The sequence below is a fragment of the Lolium rigidum genome, chromosome 5 (assembly GCF_022539505.1).
Source record: "Lolium rigidum isolate FL_2022 chromosome 5, APGP_CSIRO_Lrig_0.1, whole genome shotgun sequence".
NCBI classification, from domain to species: Eukaryota; Viridiplantae; Streptophyta; class Magnoliopsida; order Poales; family Poaceae; genus Lolium; species Lolium rigidum.
Genome location: NC_061512.1, coordinates 68311079 through 68329899, shown reverse-complemented (window position 1 = coordinate 68329899; position 18821 = coordinate 68311079). Strand labels below are relative to the sequence as shown.

At 41.9% G+C, this 18821-nt stretch overlaps 1 long non-coding RNA gene across 13 annotated transcripts; it reads right to left on the bottom strand.

Moving 5' to 3' along the window:
* Window positions 1-7017: 7017 nt before the first annotated feature.
* LOC124654971 lies at window positions 7018-17339 on the bottom strand. 13 transcript variants are annotated; one of them, XR_006988527.1, is made up of 12 exons: window positions 16879-17339; window positions 16632-16735; window positions 16338-16473; window positions 15607-15723; window positions 13787-13890; window positions 13493-13628; window positions 10082-12878; window positions 9768-9850; window positions 9532-9688; window positions 8841-9030; window positions 8290-8346; window positions 7018-7425 (listed from the first exon to the last, which is right to left on the bottom strand). It is a non-coding gene; the product is annotated as an uncharacterized LOC124654971 (long non-coding RNA). The 13 variants fall into 13 exon arrangements; XR_006988529.1 differs by having other exon boundaries at window positions 9532-9850; window positions 10082-10152; window positions 10418-12878; XR_006988525.1 differs by having other exon boundaries at window positions 9532-9850; window positions 10082-10128; window positions 10418-12878.
* Window positions 17340-18821: the final 1482 nt, after the last annotated feature.

Genomic DNA, 18821 nt, shown 5'->3' with positions numbered 1-18821 from the left:
GGTCCAGGGACTTGGCCATATGGAGTATGTCGACCGTAGTACCCCCCTCCACGATCAGACCTGACTATCTTTATTCTTTTGTCATGCTGATTTTCAACTTCAGCTTTGAATATTTTGAATTTATCCAACGCTTCTGTTCTTTCTTTTATTGGATAAATATAACCATATCGGGAGTAATCATCCGTGAATGTTATGAACGAATCATAGCCATCCACACTTTTCACAGGAAATGGTCCACATATATCGGTGTGAATTATTTCTAGTGTTGCTGTGCTTCGATTTGAACCCTTTTTAATTTGCTTTACAAATTTTCCTTTAATGCAATCGATGCACTGTTCTATGTCTGAGAATTCTAATGGGGGAAGAATATCATTTTTAACGACGAGTCTTTCTATTCTCCCCCTCGAAATATGGCATAAGCGACATTGCCATAATTTCGATGATTCTTCAGTTCTTTTTCTTTTCGTTTGTTCTTTTTCCGACAGGGATACCTTCTCATTCACATTACACACAGACATCGCCCTTTTTCACGCAAGGACAATAAATAAAACTCATCATGAAGTAAAGCAACCCCACATAAGCATTATTACAACCATATGGCACACTCGCCATGTCTTTCATGTTCATGTGTACTTTTCTGTCACCAGTTGCTTCAGCAGCTGGGTCGCACATATCTTTGAAGAACTAGTGAACTGGTTCTTTATTCTTTCAAGATACTCCCATACGGAAGCACACTCTGCAACTGAGCCCACATCTGCGTTCTCAATTGTATTCTTTATACATGGCACTTAGCCACTTTCATTCTGTCATGCAGAATCATCTTTCTTGTCATTTCCGACTTGATCTTTTGGTCTGACCGGCTGTGGGAACCCAGTCCACCCCAGCACAAATCAACCTTCTTTCTACATTCAGTGTAGTTGTCACCTCTGAGGGTTGGAACATCCTTGATGTAGCTCATCAAGTAGTACCCTCCTTTAAACCACAAAAATGAGACCATAACAACAATTGCATGCAATAATCCAACGTTGGTCAAAATTAGAACATACAACTGTTTATGCAATTAAATCTATATCACCGTTGGGCAGAAATAGAGATAAATGCACTTCTTTGCAACAAATCATGATCATGTCATTAATAACGTTGGTCAAAAAATAACACAACCATAATTATCACAATAATCACTTTAATCATCTCTTTAAAATTTTAACTGTCACTTTTGCACATATTATTGCAACAAAACATGATCATGCCATTAATAACGTTGGTCATAAAATGACAGGATCATAATTGTTTCAACAATCACTTTTAATCAACTTTTTATATTTTAATCATCACTTTTGCATTTTTCATAATAAAAATGCAACTTTAACTATTTGCAGCGGAAACTTTGAATTCATTAAACTTTAAAACTTTCAGAAGCATCTGTGATACCTTTTATTTTCTGAAACAAATATCTCGTTCGTTCAATTTGCTCAGAAAAAAAAATTGACAAAAATGCTTAACTTTAAACTATTAACTTTCAACTTTTCAGAGGCATTTCCTTTACTTTTTAATTTCTGAACAAATATTTCGTTGGTCCTATTTATTCAGAAAAAACTAGACAAAATTTTGGCCAAATAATGACCCAAAAATGCCTAAAAACGCCTCTGTAAATAATAAAACAGTAAAAAACTGCTGTAATTGTTACTGTCCACGCGGCCCGCGGCCCACGCGGCCAACCACGCGGTGCGCGACGCGCAGCCTACGCGGCGCCCACGTTGTGCGGCACGCGGTAACGCGGCGCACACGCGGTCTGCTCGACGCGGCCCGCCACGCTGCCGAGCCAGCGGCCCATCCGTCGAACTCGACGCGGCCTGCCGCCGCGGCCCAACACGGCGCCCCCGCGGCCTGCACGCTGAGCCCACGCGGAGAGGCTGCCCACACGCTCCTGGCCGTCGGATTGAATCCGACGGTCGGGCGCCCGTTTCGGCTGGTATAAAAACCACGCCCAACTGCTCAAAACCCTAACCCTATGTTCATTTCCCCCCGTAGCCTCTCTCTGTCTCTTCACCGGCGGCGGAGAGAACCAGGCCTTGAGCGCACATGTCCGGAGCCACGCCGGCGACGGCGAGTCCACCTCGGCGGCGGCCCGTCGGGGCCTCTTTCTTTCTTTTCCTCCCCACCCGAGGTCCTCGCGGGCGAGCTCCTCTCCCAGGTTTCGGCCGGGGATGAGTTCCCCTTTTCTGTATCCTCCTCCACCAGATCCCGGCGCGGCGGCCAAGGAACGGAGGCAGGCGGTGGCGCCCCCCTGGTTTTCTTGCTGGTGTGTGCGTTCACCCGAGGGTGAGCGCACCGCCGTCAAGATAACCGGAGGCGGTGCCCTTTGCCAGCCACCACGAACGGCAGCAGCAGCTGCGTCGACGGTAAGGTCTGGTAAGATCTTTTCTTTGCCCCGTCTCGCAGCATCAGCAGCAAGAGAGGTTGCTCTTCTTCCGGGTGCCTCGGCATGCCGATGCGCATCGTGATCGAGAGGAGCGGCGCGGCCAAGTGGCGGCGCAGTACTTTGCCGGCGAGCCTGAGGGACTCGGCCGGTTACACTTTTCTTTTGGTCGGAGGGATGATAGGGTTTGCTTTCGATTTCTTTTCTACCCGAAAAACCATGAGATCTACGCACTAGTACTGCTCTGATACCAATGTTTACTTTACTGGATCGACTAGGGTAGATCTTAGCCGGGTAGGATGGAATACTGCGGGTCTGTGAAGTTTACCTTGTCCCTGCGAGGAGGACGTGCCCGTCGAAGTCGACATGGTGGCGATGGCGACGATGACGGAGGTAGTGGCGGCGGTGATGGAGCATCCCGTCGGCACTGTGCTGAACCCAGATCGGTGGGTGTGTTGGTGGGGCGAGTGGCACTTCGGTCAACCTCGTGATCTGTGCCACCGCCCCCACCACTGTATATATAGCACAGGCGACAGGGGCCCACCAACCAAATGCGGTTGGGCGCCCCCGATCAGGGCGCGGACGAGGTCAAGGGTCTGAGTTCGAGCCGTTGGGCTCGGACAGAGAGGAGATCATCCTAACACATATATGGCATTACATTCAGAGTAAAAGTTGCAAACTGCAGTCGAACTATGGCTTATGAAATACATGCAACAGGGAGATTTCGTATCAGATTGATCTAAAACCTTCACTATTCTCCAAGCTTTGTCGGGTGGGTTCAGTCAAGTTGACACCCAATTAATGGATCTTGCTATCACCATGTTCTTTTGCATCATGAAAGAGTTCATATCATCTGATGTACGTATGCAATATAATCTCTCTGTATTTGGTATTACTTGAATGAAAGCTATTATTATATTTTCACTGTTAGAAAAAGACGGGTGAGAGCAAAGCGATGGTACAAATTGATTTTAGCACTCAGAAGCTTAAGCACGTTTAACCTTGATCTGCGTCAGGTTGGTGCAGAGTAAAGACGGAAAGCCAATGTCAGGTCGTTGTTTGGCTGCAATTTTCCATTTATATTTTAGAGTAGTTTCCAGTTTGTAACCATGGCCAGGAAAATTCCATTGCCTTTGTATCTTCTCTTTCAAATTGAACTAAAAAATGTTCGTGTAACTATACTGAGAGACCTGCATGTCTAAACCAATAGAGATATTTAAATCGTGTAAGGTAAACGACATATTTTATGGTATCCGGGCAACAATCTCTTCTCTTTGATGGCATGCAACACTTCAAACTTATGTACTTGTCATATTGTATATTTTTTGTTGAAATGGGGCATCGCCCAGCCTCTGTATCGAAACGATGCACACGGCCTTATATTTATTGCGGAGTTTAGTAGAGTAATAGTTTTACATCACGGATCAGAGAGGGCTGAGACATGTATCAACCATCGAAAAATGAAAAACAATATCATCTTAAGCATTTTGTAATCTACTAGTGTGCCGCCACCCAGTAGCCTAGAAATAGAAGTCCTGGGTAGACGGTTGCACCCAGTAACCAAAGTCTCCCGCTGATCCTCCGGGAGAAGAAAAGCCCATTGCTGAATCCAGTATGTTGCTCGTCGGATAATCTACAAAAAATTAGTTCCCTTTTATCCGTAAAAAGTAATGTCATTTCTAGTTGTCCAAATAGACGAATATACAGCTGAAATTCCAATTCGTATTAGTGCTTTATCATTTTTATTGACCCCATTGAGCCATTTGCCAAACATATTGGTAATATTAGCCGGAGGAGGCAAATTATATGTTAAATAAATCATACGCCAGATAATCTTAGCGAAAGGACAAACTAGAAATAAGTGTTGTACAGTCTCCGATTCATTACAGAAGCAACACTTTAGGCACCCTTTCCAATTTCATGTGACTAGGTTATCTTTGGTGAGTAACACTTTACTGTTAAGAAACCACATGAAGATTTTGATTTTGAGCGGGATTTTTAACTTCCAGAAATATTTGCGTAGAAAAATTGTATGTCCCTGCATTAAGTCAAGGTACATTGATTTGACCGTAAAAATACCCGAATCGTTAAGTTTCCACACAAACTTATCCGGGTTGTTTGACAACTGCACTCGCATGAGGCGTTGACAAAGATGAATCCATTGAGTCCACTTATGATCATTTAAAGTTCTCCAGAAAGTAATATTAATAGGGGTTTGTGCTAACACAGTAGCAACCAAAACATTTTTTCGATGTACTATATTATATAACGAGGGATATTGTTGTGCTAATGGAGTGTTACCAAACCAAGTGTCTTCCCACAAGCAAACTCAATCCCCGGTTCCCACTTTGAAATGACCCCTGCTGAAAAAAATCATTCTTAACCCGCATACGACCTTTCCAAAATGGGGAGTCAATGGGTTCAACCTCAACTTGTGCCAAAGTTTGATTTTTCAAATATTTATTAGAAAGAAGTTGTTGCCACATTCCCTCCTTAGTGAGAAATTTGAACAACCATAACAGGCACTTATTTTTCAATTGAGGACCTCAATACCTAGCCCTCCTTGATATTTGGGTCTACAAACCATATTCCATTTTGTAAGCCTATATTTTTTCGTTGTGTCATCGGTTTACCAGAAGAAATAGGAGCGATAAAAAAATCCAAACGAGACTTTCTCACTCCTACAAGTATTTCAAGAAAGAAAAGCATAAACATTGGATGGCTCGTGAAAACTGAGTTGATTAACACAAATCGATCACCATAAGAAAGTAATTTTCTACGCCAACAACCTAGCTTAGCACCAAAACAGCTTTCTATGGGATTCCACTCAGCGTTTCTAAGCTTCCGATGATGAACTGGTATACCAAGATATCTAATCGGCAAGGCACCAACCTCACAACCAAAGATCTGCCTATATTCATACTCATTATCTTTAGCTTTCCCAAAACAGAAAATCTCACTCTTATGGAAATTTATTTTCAGATCGGATAGTTGTTCAAACATAAAGATTATTAGTTTCATGTTAATGGCCTTTTCAGTATCGTGTTCTAAAAAAAGGATTGTATCATCAGCGTATTGGAGAATTGAAACTCCCCCATCAACCAAATGAGGGATGAGACTTCCAACTTGATCCTCTTCTTTTGCACGAGCTATAAGAATAGCTAGTACATCGGCCACTATATTGAAAATAATGGGAGAAAAAGGACACCTTGTCTCAACCCCGTTCTTGTTTGGAAATTATGACCAATATCATCGGTGACCCTAATTCCAACACTACCCCCTTGAACAAAATGTTTGATAAAATCACACCACTTTGGAGCGAAACCTTTCATTCGCAACACCTATTGAAGGAAAGGTCATTTGACTTCATCATAAGCCTTTTCAAAATCTATCTTAAAAAGAACCCCGTCCATTTTTTCGGTTGATTTCGTGAATAGCTTCATGTAATACAACTACTCCCTCAAGGATATGACGGCCTGGCATAAAGGCCGTTTGTGTTGGTCTAATAACCTTATGAATTAAACCAGAAGTACGAACAGTGGAAACTTTAGTGAAAATTTTGAAGCTCACAATCAGGAGGCAAATTGGTCGGTATTGCTGAATTTGGACTGCATTTTCCTTCTTTGGCAACAGAGCAATGACACCAAAGTTTAGTTTATAAAGAGGCAACTCAACCTCGTGGAATTGTGCAAACAAAGCCATCAAAACATCTTTGATTACATTCCCTAAATGTTGATAAAATTCCGCTGGAAAACCATCAGGTTCGGCAGACTTATTATGTTCCATCTGGGAGATAGCCTCAAAGACTTCCTCCTCAGATAAAGGTGTTGTTAGTAAGTTGTTTTTCTCATGCGTCAACTGTGGAATATCCGTCACACGCTCCTCCACCAAGGAGAGTGTTATGCTCAGGCTGCCCAAACAATTGTTTGTAGAATTCATTTATGTGGGTTTTCAAGTTATCATCACCTACTATAGTTCCTTCATCTTGTTCCAACTGAAAGATTTTTTTCTTCCTATGTTTGCCATTCTCAATAAGGTGAAAATACTTCGTGTTTTTACCCCCTTCCTGAATATGTTTAACTTTCGCCTGCTTGGCCCATTTTTACTCCTCGTCACGACGCAGTTTATTAAGGTACTCATGTGCAAGCTTTAAATTTTCCCTTTCTAAAGTTGACAGTGGATTAGACTCAGCTTGTATCCGAAGTATCAATAATACTTAACAAACGCTCTTTTTTCCTTTTTGTATTTTTTACTCAAATTTTTTGCCCAATCTCTCAGATAACGTCTTAAGTGTCTGATTTTTTTGCTAAGTTTGAATGGGTCAGTTTCCCTCGGGCACAGATGCCCATTTAGTGGTAACCATTTCATAAAACCCATCCTGTTGGAACTTGGAACCAAGAAAGCTCAAAGGAGAATTTAGAGTTATTACAACGGTGAGCATGTTGTCCGGAACCAGTTAACAAAGGTGTATGATTTGAACCAGCTCGTGTGAGTGCTCTCACAGTGACAAGAGGAATTTTTTGTTCCCATTCAACACTAGCCAGAATAACTTGTCATTGATTGTACTAGCAAAGACTGGCACGGCGGCACGCCGCGCCTTAAAGGAAGCAGCAAGTTGAATAGTGAAATATGCTCCTATTTTAAGTTACAACGGTGTAAAAACATTTAGAAGTGAAACTTGCATTGCATACCTCATTAGGCACTAAACACTAATAGCATGCAACGCTAGATTAAGTCATACATTCAGTAAGCTGAACTTAAGCAGTAGGGTAGATCACTATGCCCACGCAAGTGCTCTGATTATTCCAGCCTCTTGCCATCGCTCGTTGGCGTTGTCTTCATCCTTGGAGGAGAGGATGACGACATCACTGGCTGTACCCTCAGGTTCCTCAGATTCTTCGTCGGTGGTGTCATCTTGGTCCGACCAGTCGAGCTCCTACTCTTTGTGGGCCTAGCCTCCGGGATCTCATTCTCTGACTTAACTAAATCTTCGATCACCTCCTTTACTGTATCAAAGTTGCATTTTAGGAACCATAGAAATGGTTACTGATTTAGATAGGTAGCAATTTTATAAAATTTTATATGCAAACATCATTAGGAACGGCCTGCAGCCAATCCATTTATAAACTATATATCCACCTGATCAGATTTCAAAGAGGCCAAGACTGATGAAAGTTAAACAACCCCACTTAATTAATTACTAATTTAGAGAAGGAATCTAATTAACTGTAAAACACTAAATAGGAACGCCCTGCAGCCAATCCATTTCTAATGCACTTCCCCAATATTATAGAAAGATTTAATTTGGTTTAATAGTAGAGGCATTAGAAGAGCATGGCATCGATGCAAATCTGAGTGATATTTTTGTTTTCTCACCTAACATTTTACATCCCAAATTTTAACAACAGCTTCAAGTTTGTATATTCCAAGGATAATGCCATCTGGATGGAAAGCTGATGCTGATGTGTATCCATTTTGTCCAAAAGCCTTAAGTATCTTTGAACATGATAACTTTCTATAAATTTGGTATCAAGAAGGTAATCATGGAAAAGAATAATAAGACCATTGCATGAAAATTAAGGCAAAACAAAATTTCGCTTATTTCCGCATACCTAGCAGATCATTTTAAAGGAAAAAAAACTTAGCCTTCTATCTTTGAAAGGTGATAAAATTCGGCTAACTAATAGTTGAAAAGAGGGGGTTCCCTAAAAAAACAAAGGATTAGCATTTCAAATCTGACATATTAGTGAACATGTTATATTTCGAATCGGATATGCACTTTTGTTAGAATAGAGATACGACCCTCCGAAAATAGGAGAACAAATCTGCAATTAGCGATAAGGCGGGGAATTCATGATAAATATAATTACCTGATCGCCCAAAATTCAGAATATTTCCTTTGATCTATCTGTGTCAAAATTCCATTTCTGCAAAGAACACATGACTTAAGATCATAAGCCTAGCAGGATGTATGCCTGTACAAATATAAAATGAAGAATATGTACTCTCAACTAATAATTCATAAAGAAGATAACAGTAGGCAATCCACATAACCTCCACATAATTATGTAAGGGTTATCGGCTTGCTATAATAAACTTATACAACACCAACTATGTTGAAAATATTTCCGAACATAATCAATGACGCAAAAACTGACAGCAAAAGGTAAGGCGTGTTTACTTATAATTAATAACGACAATTAGAAAGTTGTATGCTTACTCTATCTGAGATAAGTTAGCTAAATAGGTCAATAATGTATCTACAATTTTTAAAACATTAAAAAATGAAACAATCAGAGGCACACATTGAAAGATACTAATACAAAAGAAGGACTATCCTGTAAAACTCAGAATGCAGTAGGTAACTTCTTACTGTTCTTACTAAGTTTATTTTGCATCCCCATTAAAGAGGACCAACTACCTGGTGGCAGATGCACTACATGGTTTGCTCATACCCTAGTGCCGGCAAGATTTCCTCTCTAATATTAGCACTGGATTTTCCATCAGTTAGCAACGTGATAGAAGTTATTTCTTTCTTGATCAATTGGTCATTAAAATATCTCAACTGTTGCGAATTGGCTGATATGAGAGATTCATATGAGAGCATTGACCTGGTAGTGAGGAAACATATCTTAGAATATTGCAAGCAGCTAGAATTGAGAAGTATGGAATATTTATCATGGTACTGCAAGCAGTTGGAATCGAAATCTAAATCACAGTAGTAGCTCCATGTGCTTCAATTGTATATAAGTTCAGTTTACTCGGAAATATTGCAAACAATTGGAATATAAATTACATCAATAAATTTTAATGCTTGATTGCTGAAATAGTAGCCTTTTGCAAACTTTGTTATAAACCAGTTAATCCCTACTTGGCTAATCTATCAAAATTATATGGGTATATTCTCTGTCATACCTACATAGTCATTAAATCTTTATTTGCAGAAAATTTGTAGTCTGGGATTTAAGATGAGAAGGCCTTAAGTACACATAGGTAGTAGATGAATACAGAATATGCACAACTGGACCAAAACAATTGGTTGCATTCAGCTACCAATATTTCCCATAAGTGTATATACACTACAAAAAACTGAAATTTGGTAGGCTAGGTACCTGAATGAAATCAAAGTGTGGGAATAGCTTGAGAAAGTTGAATAAGTCTGTCACTGAACGGATATGCACCATAGGAGACCTGCACCATGGACTCCAATAGCAAGGAGCATGTTGCCCATGCAATGTGGTAAACCAGTGATAGCTTGACTTGACTGAACTGAAAAAAAGAAAAGAAAATATGTGATAAATTATACGATCAAGGGAAGTAAAAAAAGGCAGGGAGAGGAATGGTTCACCTGAAAGCCAGAGTTCCCGCGCCGGTGGTCGCCGGACTCGCTGCCACGCTAGTGCCCCATGTGTGTGTGACCCTGGATTCGCCCTGAAAGAGATTTAAAGTGTATAAAAGTTCAGATACAAGTCACCTTATTCAGAAAGTATGGACTGTTTTCAGAAATTTTGCCTCATACACATTCAGAAACTACAACAGCCAGTTCACACTACTCAGTCAGAATGCCACAACTTGGATTATATGAAACATCCTTGGACTATATCAAAAGTTACAAATTACAGTGATCCTTGCACATCAGAGAAAGATGGGGCAGCAACTTACTTGCTTCCCTTGTTGCTATTGCATGCGTCAGATCCAATCCACATGACCTAGTGGTGCCAACACAAATTCAACTATAAAATTAGGATTAGCTAGTGGTGCTAATTCATATTTGGGCATGATTACAGAGTTTATAAGACTACATTAGATAAGAGGACACATTTCTGGTGATTAAAATTTAACAGAGATGGTGAAGTACGAAAGTAGGACTCAATTTAGATAGTATGACTGTTTACCTAACCGAGATCCATTTAATTAATATGACTGTTACCACCCCTCAACACACAAAAATACGAATAATTGTTTCATAATTAAAACTCCATTTATTAGATTACATACCCAGAAGTACGGCTAGCTAACAGAAGCTACTTTGTCGCTATATTCCATATATGCACAGAAATACGGCTAGCTGACATAGGCTCCTTCATCGCTGTACTTTTAGCTTGCTAGTTAGGAAGATTTGATGTGACCCTGATTGCAGTAACCAATGAACATGTCAACCATATCTTCACTACTCATTGTCTATCATTCCTGGCAAACAGTACAGTAAGGCCATTTAGCAGATGCACAATCCAATTACATCAGACATGGAAAAGGACCTGAGAGCACATGGCGTCTGAAGTTGTAGGCAAGAGTAAAATAGAAAGAAAAAAAGAACACGCCATTTACATGCATAGATGAGAGAGATGCCAGTCTAAGTTACAGATCGATGTTCTTGCTGTTGAAAGATAAATAACAATGGCAATGCAATCTTAAGATTGCAAAATGAGTACCAAGTTTATTCTGAAGTACTTCAATAGTTGCATATAGGCCAACAACCCCGAACACACTGGCACGCGCAGCATAATGAGTAATGATGTTTGTTTTCGTGCATGAAACACTTCTCAAAAAATTATAAGTCTTATTCATTCGAATGTAGAGAGTTCTATTCTCTCGTTGCTTCTACCATGCCATTTTTTTCGAAATGGGCAGAAGAAGGTCCACTCATTCATTTTAAGGATGAATACAATTTAGAGATTACCTCACCTGTTCGAACTCGCTCATCCATATCCCTTATGCATATCATCACTTATTAAGATTTAAAATTTTCAAGTACTGTCAATTGAAATGTAGATATGATTTTAGATGGCCAGAATGTACTGAGTATTTAAATGTTGACAACACATGGTGATAACAGCAGTGCCTAAAAATTTTGTCAACTGGTTGCAACATCCTAGAAGCTAACTTAGTCCAAAAGATATGTATGCGTCATCGACTCATCCCAATTAATCTACTTTCTGTGAGTGCATATATCTCAACATGTATATGTTCTCCAAATGCAAAGGAAAAGAGGGAACTACAATAGGATTTACGTATGTTCTCATGTTTAAGTAACTGTGAAAACCATTTTTCGAACATATATAGCTTATTTGCAGAGGCAATTCAAGGAAATGTAATGGAATGAACATTGTATGCCTAATAATTAATAATTGGCCAATCTATTTATCAAAGATTCACCACAACGCCTGTAGACTTTATATAGAAAAATCCTGCAATCTATATAAAAAGAACTTGTACACCTAATAAGTAATAATTTCCCAATCTATTTATCAAAGATTCACCATAAAACCTCTAGACTTCATATTAAAAAATCCTGCAGTACATAAAAAGTCAACTATAGATAAACACGTGTCTTATTGATATAATTGGCTTGTAATATTAACCAATGTCTTATCCGATTTGCAGTCTGAACTCTCAAGCAAGGATACAATATGATGTAGATCGCGTAGACACTTTGGAAAAGCATCTAACTCTAGTTTTCTATTGTAAGGAAACAAAAATAACAAATAAAGATTCTGAATAAAACAAGCTCCGTCCCATTCCATACACCATGTGATATACGCAGCTCAGTAGGTATATATACACATACGAAAGATGATGCTTATGTACTGTTAAGGTCTAACCCGTCAATTACGTTGCAGATAGAAGAAAATATTTACTTCTTACCACCGTGCATACTTGTAGGTATGCGCAACCAATCAGAATGAAACCAGCCAATGAAAATTCAAATCTAAAGCCAATCAGCGCCATCCTTACATGTCTGAATCAAGGGAAAAGGCAGTGCGGATCGACTGCAATTACAGAAACTAAGAAGAATGTATGGTCAGAAATTATAAACACAGAAATTATTGCTAAGTTAATCAATTTTTCATTTGCGCACCAAAAAACCTTGCCACTCACTTCGATTTTTCTATTAAGCTGCTGGTCAAAGATGAGCTGATGGAAGGGAGAATGTTTGGTTTTCTCAGGTGTTTTCTTCTCCTCTCTCATCCACTATCGTAAATAGACTCAAATAACATTATGTGAAGCCACATCAATATGGGAATAGCAGTGACTTCTCTGCTTGTCTCCTCTGTGATCTCCATCCAAAGCCGAAGACCATAATATGCGCAGTATTGATAAGTGTATATACATTTATATGGATGGAAATCCTAAGAGAGCATCTAACTTGTTAACAAATATTCATTCATCGACAAAAAAATGTCTCAAAGGAAAAAGTAGCATATAAAAAACACATGGTAATAGATATCCATGAGAGTATCCATGGAAGTAAGTAGGAATCAATGTCAGATTCCACAATTAAGACTAAGTGACACAGTATCTTCAGAAACACAAAAGGAATTATGCACTATGAGGTTCACACCTTTTTATTTGTGTGTGCTCCTTGTCCACCTGCGAGCATACACCGCAAGAAGAGTGCTTCAGTACACCGTCAAGGAGGTACGCCTGGCATTGCGACCCTCTGTCCCCCCTCGTCGCTCTTGACACCAACAGTTCACCAAAAGCTCATATCAGCCTAGCTTGGTGATAATCAGGCTCTCATGCAAATGATTTTGTGGTAACACAAATGACGCATAAATTATCTTCAATACTCTGTCCCATAAATGCTAAGTCAAAGAAGACGCAAGAATCCACTCATACACCTTAAATCATAAATTTAGACATACCAAAGAACATATCACCCAGAAAGAAAAACACACTGTGTGATCATTTTAGGCATGTTTTCAAATATATCAGTATTCAAAATGAGAATTTGGTAAAGCTTGAAATTTGCACTGACTACCCATTTTCAGGGGTATTCAAAATGAGAATTTGGTAAAGCTTATGTGGGCATAGTAACATGATTGGCATTAACACATTATCTGATCATTTGAAGAATGTTCCAAAAATGCAAATATTAACAACATAATTTTAATCTTCAACTTTCACTAACTACTCATATCAGGAGAAATATGTATGGAGAATTAGCAAACTCGTGTGGTAGAAATAATCAACATAAAGCGAGGAAACTAATACATGCAACAAAATTACTGAATGCATATGTTGTATAAGAGAACATAAGCAGGAGAAGGCAGAGACAGATGAGAATGGTACCTTTTTTATCGGCGAGCGGAGCCGTGGATGGATGACAGCGAGGGTGCTCTCCTGATCAGAGGACATGAAGTACATGCCCCGTGGCTGTGGCGCTCACCGTCTCCTAGCTGGTGATGATGTTCATTTGCCTCCTCATCTGCATATATGCTCGATTAATAGAGATATGCAGCTTTTGTTCGAGACACGAAAATCAGCATACGAAGAGAAAACAGAAAAGGTAGAAAGCGACCTAGCTTGCTAGATTGAACTGCCATGGTACAGTTATATAATCCATATATCAGGAGGAAATCTGACCTTTTCCAGGTTGTGCAACTCTCACAACTTGGTCCATATGTTCCTCTCCAACGTGAACTGACGCACACCCTTTGCTGCACTATGAGTCCACTATCGCAACATCCCTACAAATTGACGTACACAAAATGGGATTATAGGCTTGAGCAGCAAAAGGAGCTAGGAGAAATAATTCTCATTCAAAATGTAGATCTAAGCTTGCCTTAGTCCAATCAAACAAAACTCTTGGAAGAGGATTGAGTGAACATACCTAGAGAGCAAGGGAACATTTTACGGTGGCTCAGTTCAAGAATATCCAAGAACTTGAGATCAAAGTTCACGGGCTTCTGCCTTTGAGCTCTTGCCTCTTGGTGCCAGCGGCTGAGAAAGAGTGCATACGAGAGAGATGTGGTCGAGAAAATACTTGTGCTCCTCCGACGGCAGCTATGTTCCCACATCTCCCTCGGTCAAAGCGTCGAAGCGCCGCCGCCACCATGGCTCTTCCTGCTACCTGCGTCACTGGTGAGCACACGGTCATGTCGTCCACTCTGTCACGGCCGTCAACCGCACGCCACTCATCATCGCTGACCTGGCGCCGCTACCGCTTGCTGCGGAAGCCGGTGTAGCTGCCGCTCGCCATGAAGAAGTAACCGGCCGCCGGAAAGCCAAGGAGGCGTCGGCCCTCGGGCATCGGAGGAAGCTCTGGCCGTCGGGGAGCCAAGAATGCGCCGAACGCCGCGCATCAGCCGCGGACGCGCTGGCCGCCGCACATCGGAGGACGCCCGGCGGCCGGGGAGCCGAGGAGGTGCCAACCGCCGCGGACGCACCGTCCTCCGGGGAGCCGAGGGGGCGTAGGCCGCCGGAGGGCCGAGGACATGCCGGCCGTCGCGGACGCGCTGGCCGCCGCACATCAGAGGAGGCGCCGGCGGCGGGGAGCCGAGGAGGCGCCGGCCGTCGGGGAGCGGAGGGGATGCAGGCCACCGTGGAGCCGAGGATGCGCCGGCCGCGGCTGCTGCTCCGTCTGTGTGCCTCTGTATCCTCGCCGCCGCACGCTTGAAGAGAGAAGCATGTTGGGGAGAGAAGCACGGAACAGACTCTTCCAGAAATATCAGACGCAGCTCGCGAATAGACTATACTTGGTCAAAGCGGTGGGCTGTTCCAGCTAAAGTCACCCGGAAAACAGAAGGAAAGAAAGGAAGGCAGGTAGTAAACACGATCCTAAAGATCGCACGGGGCACCGGAATCACACACCAGAAAAAATCAGCGAAAGCAGACTATCAAAATAGAGTACGTGTCACCATGAGGTTAGCTTCCAAAGAGTCTCAAAATTCTGAGAAAAAAGAAGTTTGTTGCCAAATAAGTAAAAAACCTTGCCACTCACTTCGATTTTTCTATTAAGCTGCTGGTCAAAGATGAGCTGATGGAAGGGAGAATGTTTGGTTTTCTCAGGTGTTTTCTTCTCCTCTCTCATCCACTATCGTAAATAGACTCAAATAACATTATGTGAAGCCACATCAATATGGGAATAGCAGTGACTTCTCTGCTTGTCTCCTCTGTGATCTCCATCCAAAGCCGAAGACCATAATATGCGCAGTATTGATAAGTGTATATACATTTATATGGATGGAAATCCTAAGAGAGCATCTAACTTGTTAACAAATATTCATTCATCGACAAAAAAATGTCTCAAAGGAAAAAGTAGCATATAAAAAACACATGGTAATAGATATCCATGAGAGTATCCATGGAAGTAAGTAGGAATCAATGTCAGATTCCACAATTAAGACTAAGTGACACAGTATCTTCAGAAACACAAAAGGAATTATGCACTATGAGGTTCACACCTTTTTATTTGTGTGTGCTCCTTGTCCACCTGCGAGCATACACCGCAAGAAGAGTGCTTCAGTACACCGTCAAGGAGGTACGCCTGGCATTGCGACCCTCTGTCCCCCCTCGTCGCTCTTGACACCAACAGTTCACCAAAAGCTCATATCAGCCTAGCTTGGTGATAATCAGGCTCTCATGCAAATGATTTTGTGGTAACACAAATGACGCATAAATTATCTTCAATACTCTGTCCCATAAATGCTAAGTCAAAGAAGACGCAAGAATCCACTCATACACCTTAAATCATAAATTTAGACATACCAAAGAACATATCACCCAGAAAGAAAAACACACTGTGTGATCATTTTAGGCATGTTTTCAAATATATCAGTATTCAAAATGAGAATTTGGTAAAGCTTGAAATTTGCACTGACTACCCATTTTCAGGGGTATTCAAAATGAGAATTTGGTAAAGCTTATGTGGGCATAGTAACATGATTGGCATTAACACATTATCTGATCATTTGAAGAATGTTCCAAAAATGCAAATATTAACAACATAATTTTAATCTTCAACTTTCACTAACTACTCATATCAGGAGAAATATGTATGGAGAATTAGCAAACTCGTGTGGTAGAAATAATCAACATAAAGCGAGGAAACTAATACATGCAACAAAATTACTGAATGCATATGTTGTATAAGAGAACATAAGCAGGAGAAGGCAGAGACAGATGAGAATGGTACCTTTTTTATCGGCGAGCGGAGCCGTGGATGGATGACAGCGAGGGTGCTCTCCTGATCAGAGGACATGAAGTACATGCCCCGTGGCTGTGGCGCTCACCGTCTCCTAGCTGGTGATGATGTTCATTTGCCTCCTCATCTGCATATATGCTCGATTAATAGAGATATGCAGCTTTTGTTCGAGACACGAAAATCAGCATACGAAGAGAAAACAGAAAAGGTAGAAAGCGACCTAGCTTGCTAGATTGAACTGCCATGGTACAGTTATATAATCCATATATCAGGAGGAAATCTGACCTTTTCCAGGTTGTGCAACTCTCACAACTTGGTCCATATGTTCCTCTCCAACGTGAACTGACGCACACCCTTTGCTGCACTATGAGTCCACTATCGCAACATCCCTACAAATTGACGTACACAAAATGGGATTATAGGCTTGAGCAGCAAAAGGAGCTAGGAGAAATAATTCTCATTCAAAATGTAGATCTAAGCTTGCCTTAGTCCAATCAAACAAAACTCTTGGAAGAGGATTGAGTGAACATACCTAGAGAGCAAGGGAACATTTTACCGTGGCTCAGTTCAAGAATATCCAAGAACTTGAGATCAAAGTTCACGGGCTTCTGCCTTTGAGCTCTTGCCTCTTGGTGCCAGCGGCTGAGAAAGAGTGCATACGAGAGAGATGTGGTCGAGAAAATACTTGTGCTCCTCCGACGGCAGCTATGTTCCCACATCTCCCTCGGTCAAAGCGTCGAAGCGCCGCCGCCACCATGGCTCTTCCTGCTACCTGCGTCACTGGTGAGCACACGGTCATGTCGTCCACTCTGTCACGGCCGTCAACCGCACGCCACTCATCATCGCTGACCTGGCGCCGCTACCGCTTGCTGCGGAAGCCAGTGTAGCTGCCGCTCGCCATGAAGAAGTAACCGGCCGCCGGAAAGCCAAGGAGGCGTCGGCCCTCGGGCATCAGAGGAAGCTCTGGCCGTCGGGGAGCCAAGAATGCGCCGAACGCCGCGCATCAGCCGCGGACGCGCTGGCCGCCGCACATCAGAGGACGCCCGGCGGCCGGGGAGCCGAGGAGGTGCCAACCGCCGCGGACGCACCGTCCTCCGGGGAGCCGAGGGGGCGTAGGCCGCCGGAGGGCCGAGGACATGCCGGCCGTCGCGGACGCGCTGGCCGCCGCACATCAGAGGAGGCGCCGGCGGCGGGGGAGCCGAGGAGGCGCCGGCCGTCGGGGAGCGGAGGGGATGCAGGCCACCGTGGAGCCGAGGATGCGCCGGCCGCGGCTGCTGCTCCGTCTGTGTGCCTCTGTATCCTCGCCGCCGCACGCTTGAAGAGAGAAGCACGTTGGGGAGAGAAGCACGGAACAGACTCTTCCAGAAATATCAGACGCAGCTCGCGAATAGACTATACTTGGTCAAAGCGGTGGGCTGTTCCAGCTAAAGTCACCCGGAAAACAGAAGGAAAGAAAGGAAGGCAGGTAGTAAACACGATCCTAAAGATCGCACGGGGCACCGGAATCACACACCAGAAAAAATCAGCGAAAGCAGACTATCAAAATAGAGTACGTGTCACCATGAGGTTAGCTTCCAAAGAGTCTCAAAATTCTGAGAAAAAAGAAGTTTGTTGCCAAATAAGTATAGTATAATATTCCTTTAAAGATCTTTATATTTAGATTCTGCCTTACGTGTAATATTGTTTTGCTAAAAAAATATAAACTTTTTTTGGTTCACCACTCGTCGATCGCCTTGTGACGAGATCAGTGTCATATTGATAGTACTTAACATCGTTGTCATACTACGAACTGCACTTTTGCTTACTATCCTTCTTGTATTACCATTGTTGTGAGATGATTGAACGGATGCAAATGTGCCGATGCAGAGGTGAAGTGCTATTTAATTTAGTTTTACTTGTCGGTTTCGAATTTAGATGCAGATTCGTGCAAGCTGTCATGTATGTTATATCAGGGATACAAGCTACCTGACTGAATATGAATGAGCGTCTTAAAGCTAAATACGATAATATTGATAAAGTTGCTCGATGATGGTGATATGTCGCTTCCACGTAAGCGCATGCTTACTGGTCAGCCAAATGACTATCCTGATTTTTAGTTCATCATCTTGCGATTTGTGAATTTATATTCTTGAAGAAATCCAAGGTAGGTAGGTACATGAATGATAAAGAAACTGAAACAAACTGATCTTTATGATTTGCCAACGTGACAAGAGAACCAAATACAGACCGAGATTTTTTTTTTCAATAAAAGGTGCTTTATTACTTAAAAGATAAAAGATTTAAGCATTACATCCAGCCTCTGCATAACTAAGATGCACACAGCCGTTCAAAGTATCAAAAGGATCAAACAAAAGTGTTCAAAATTGATAAAAGATAAAACGCTAGATAATCCGGCATAGCCTAAATAGCCACAAGACGCTTACTATATTGTCACCCATGTTGGGAAATAAACTCCTTCGCCGTATTCTCCAATCA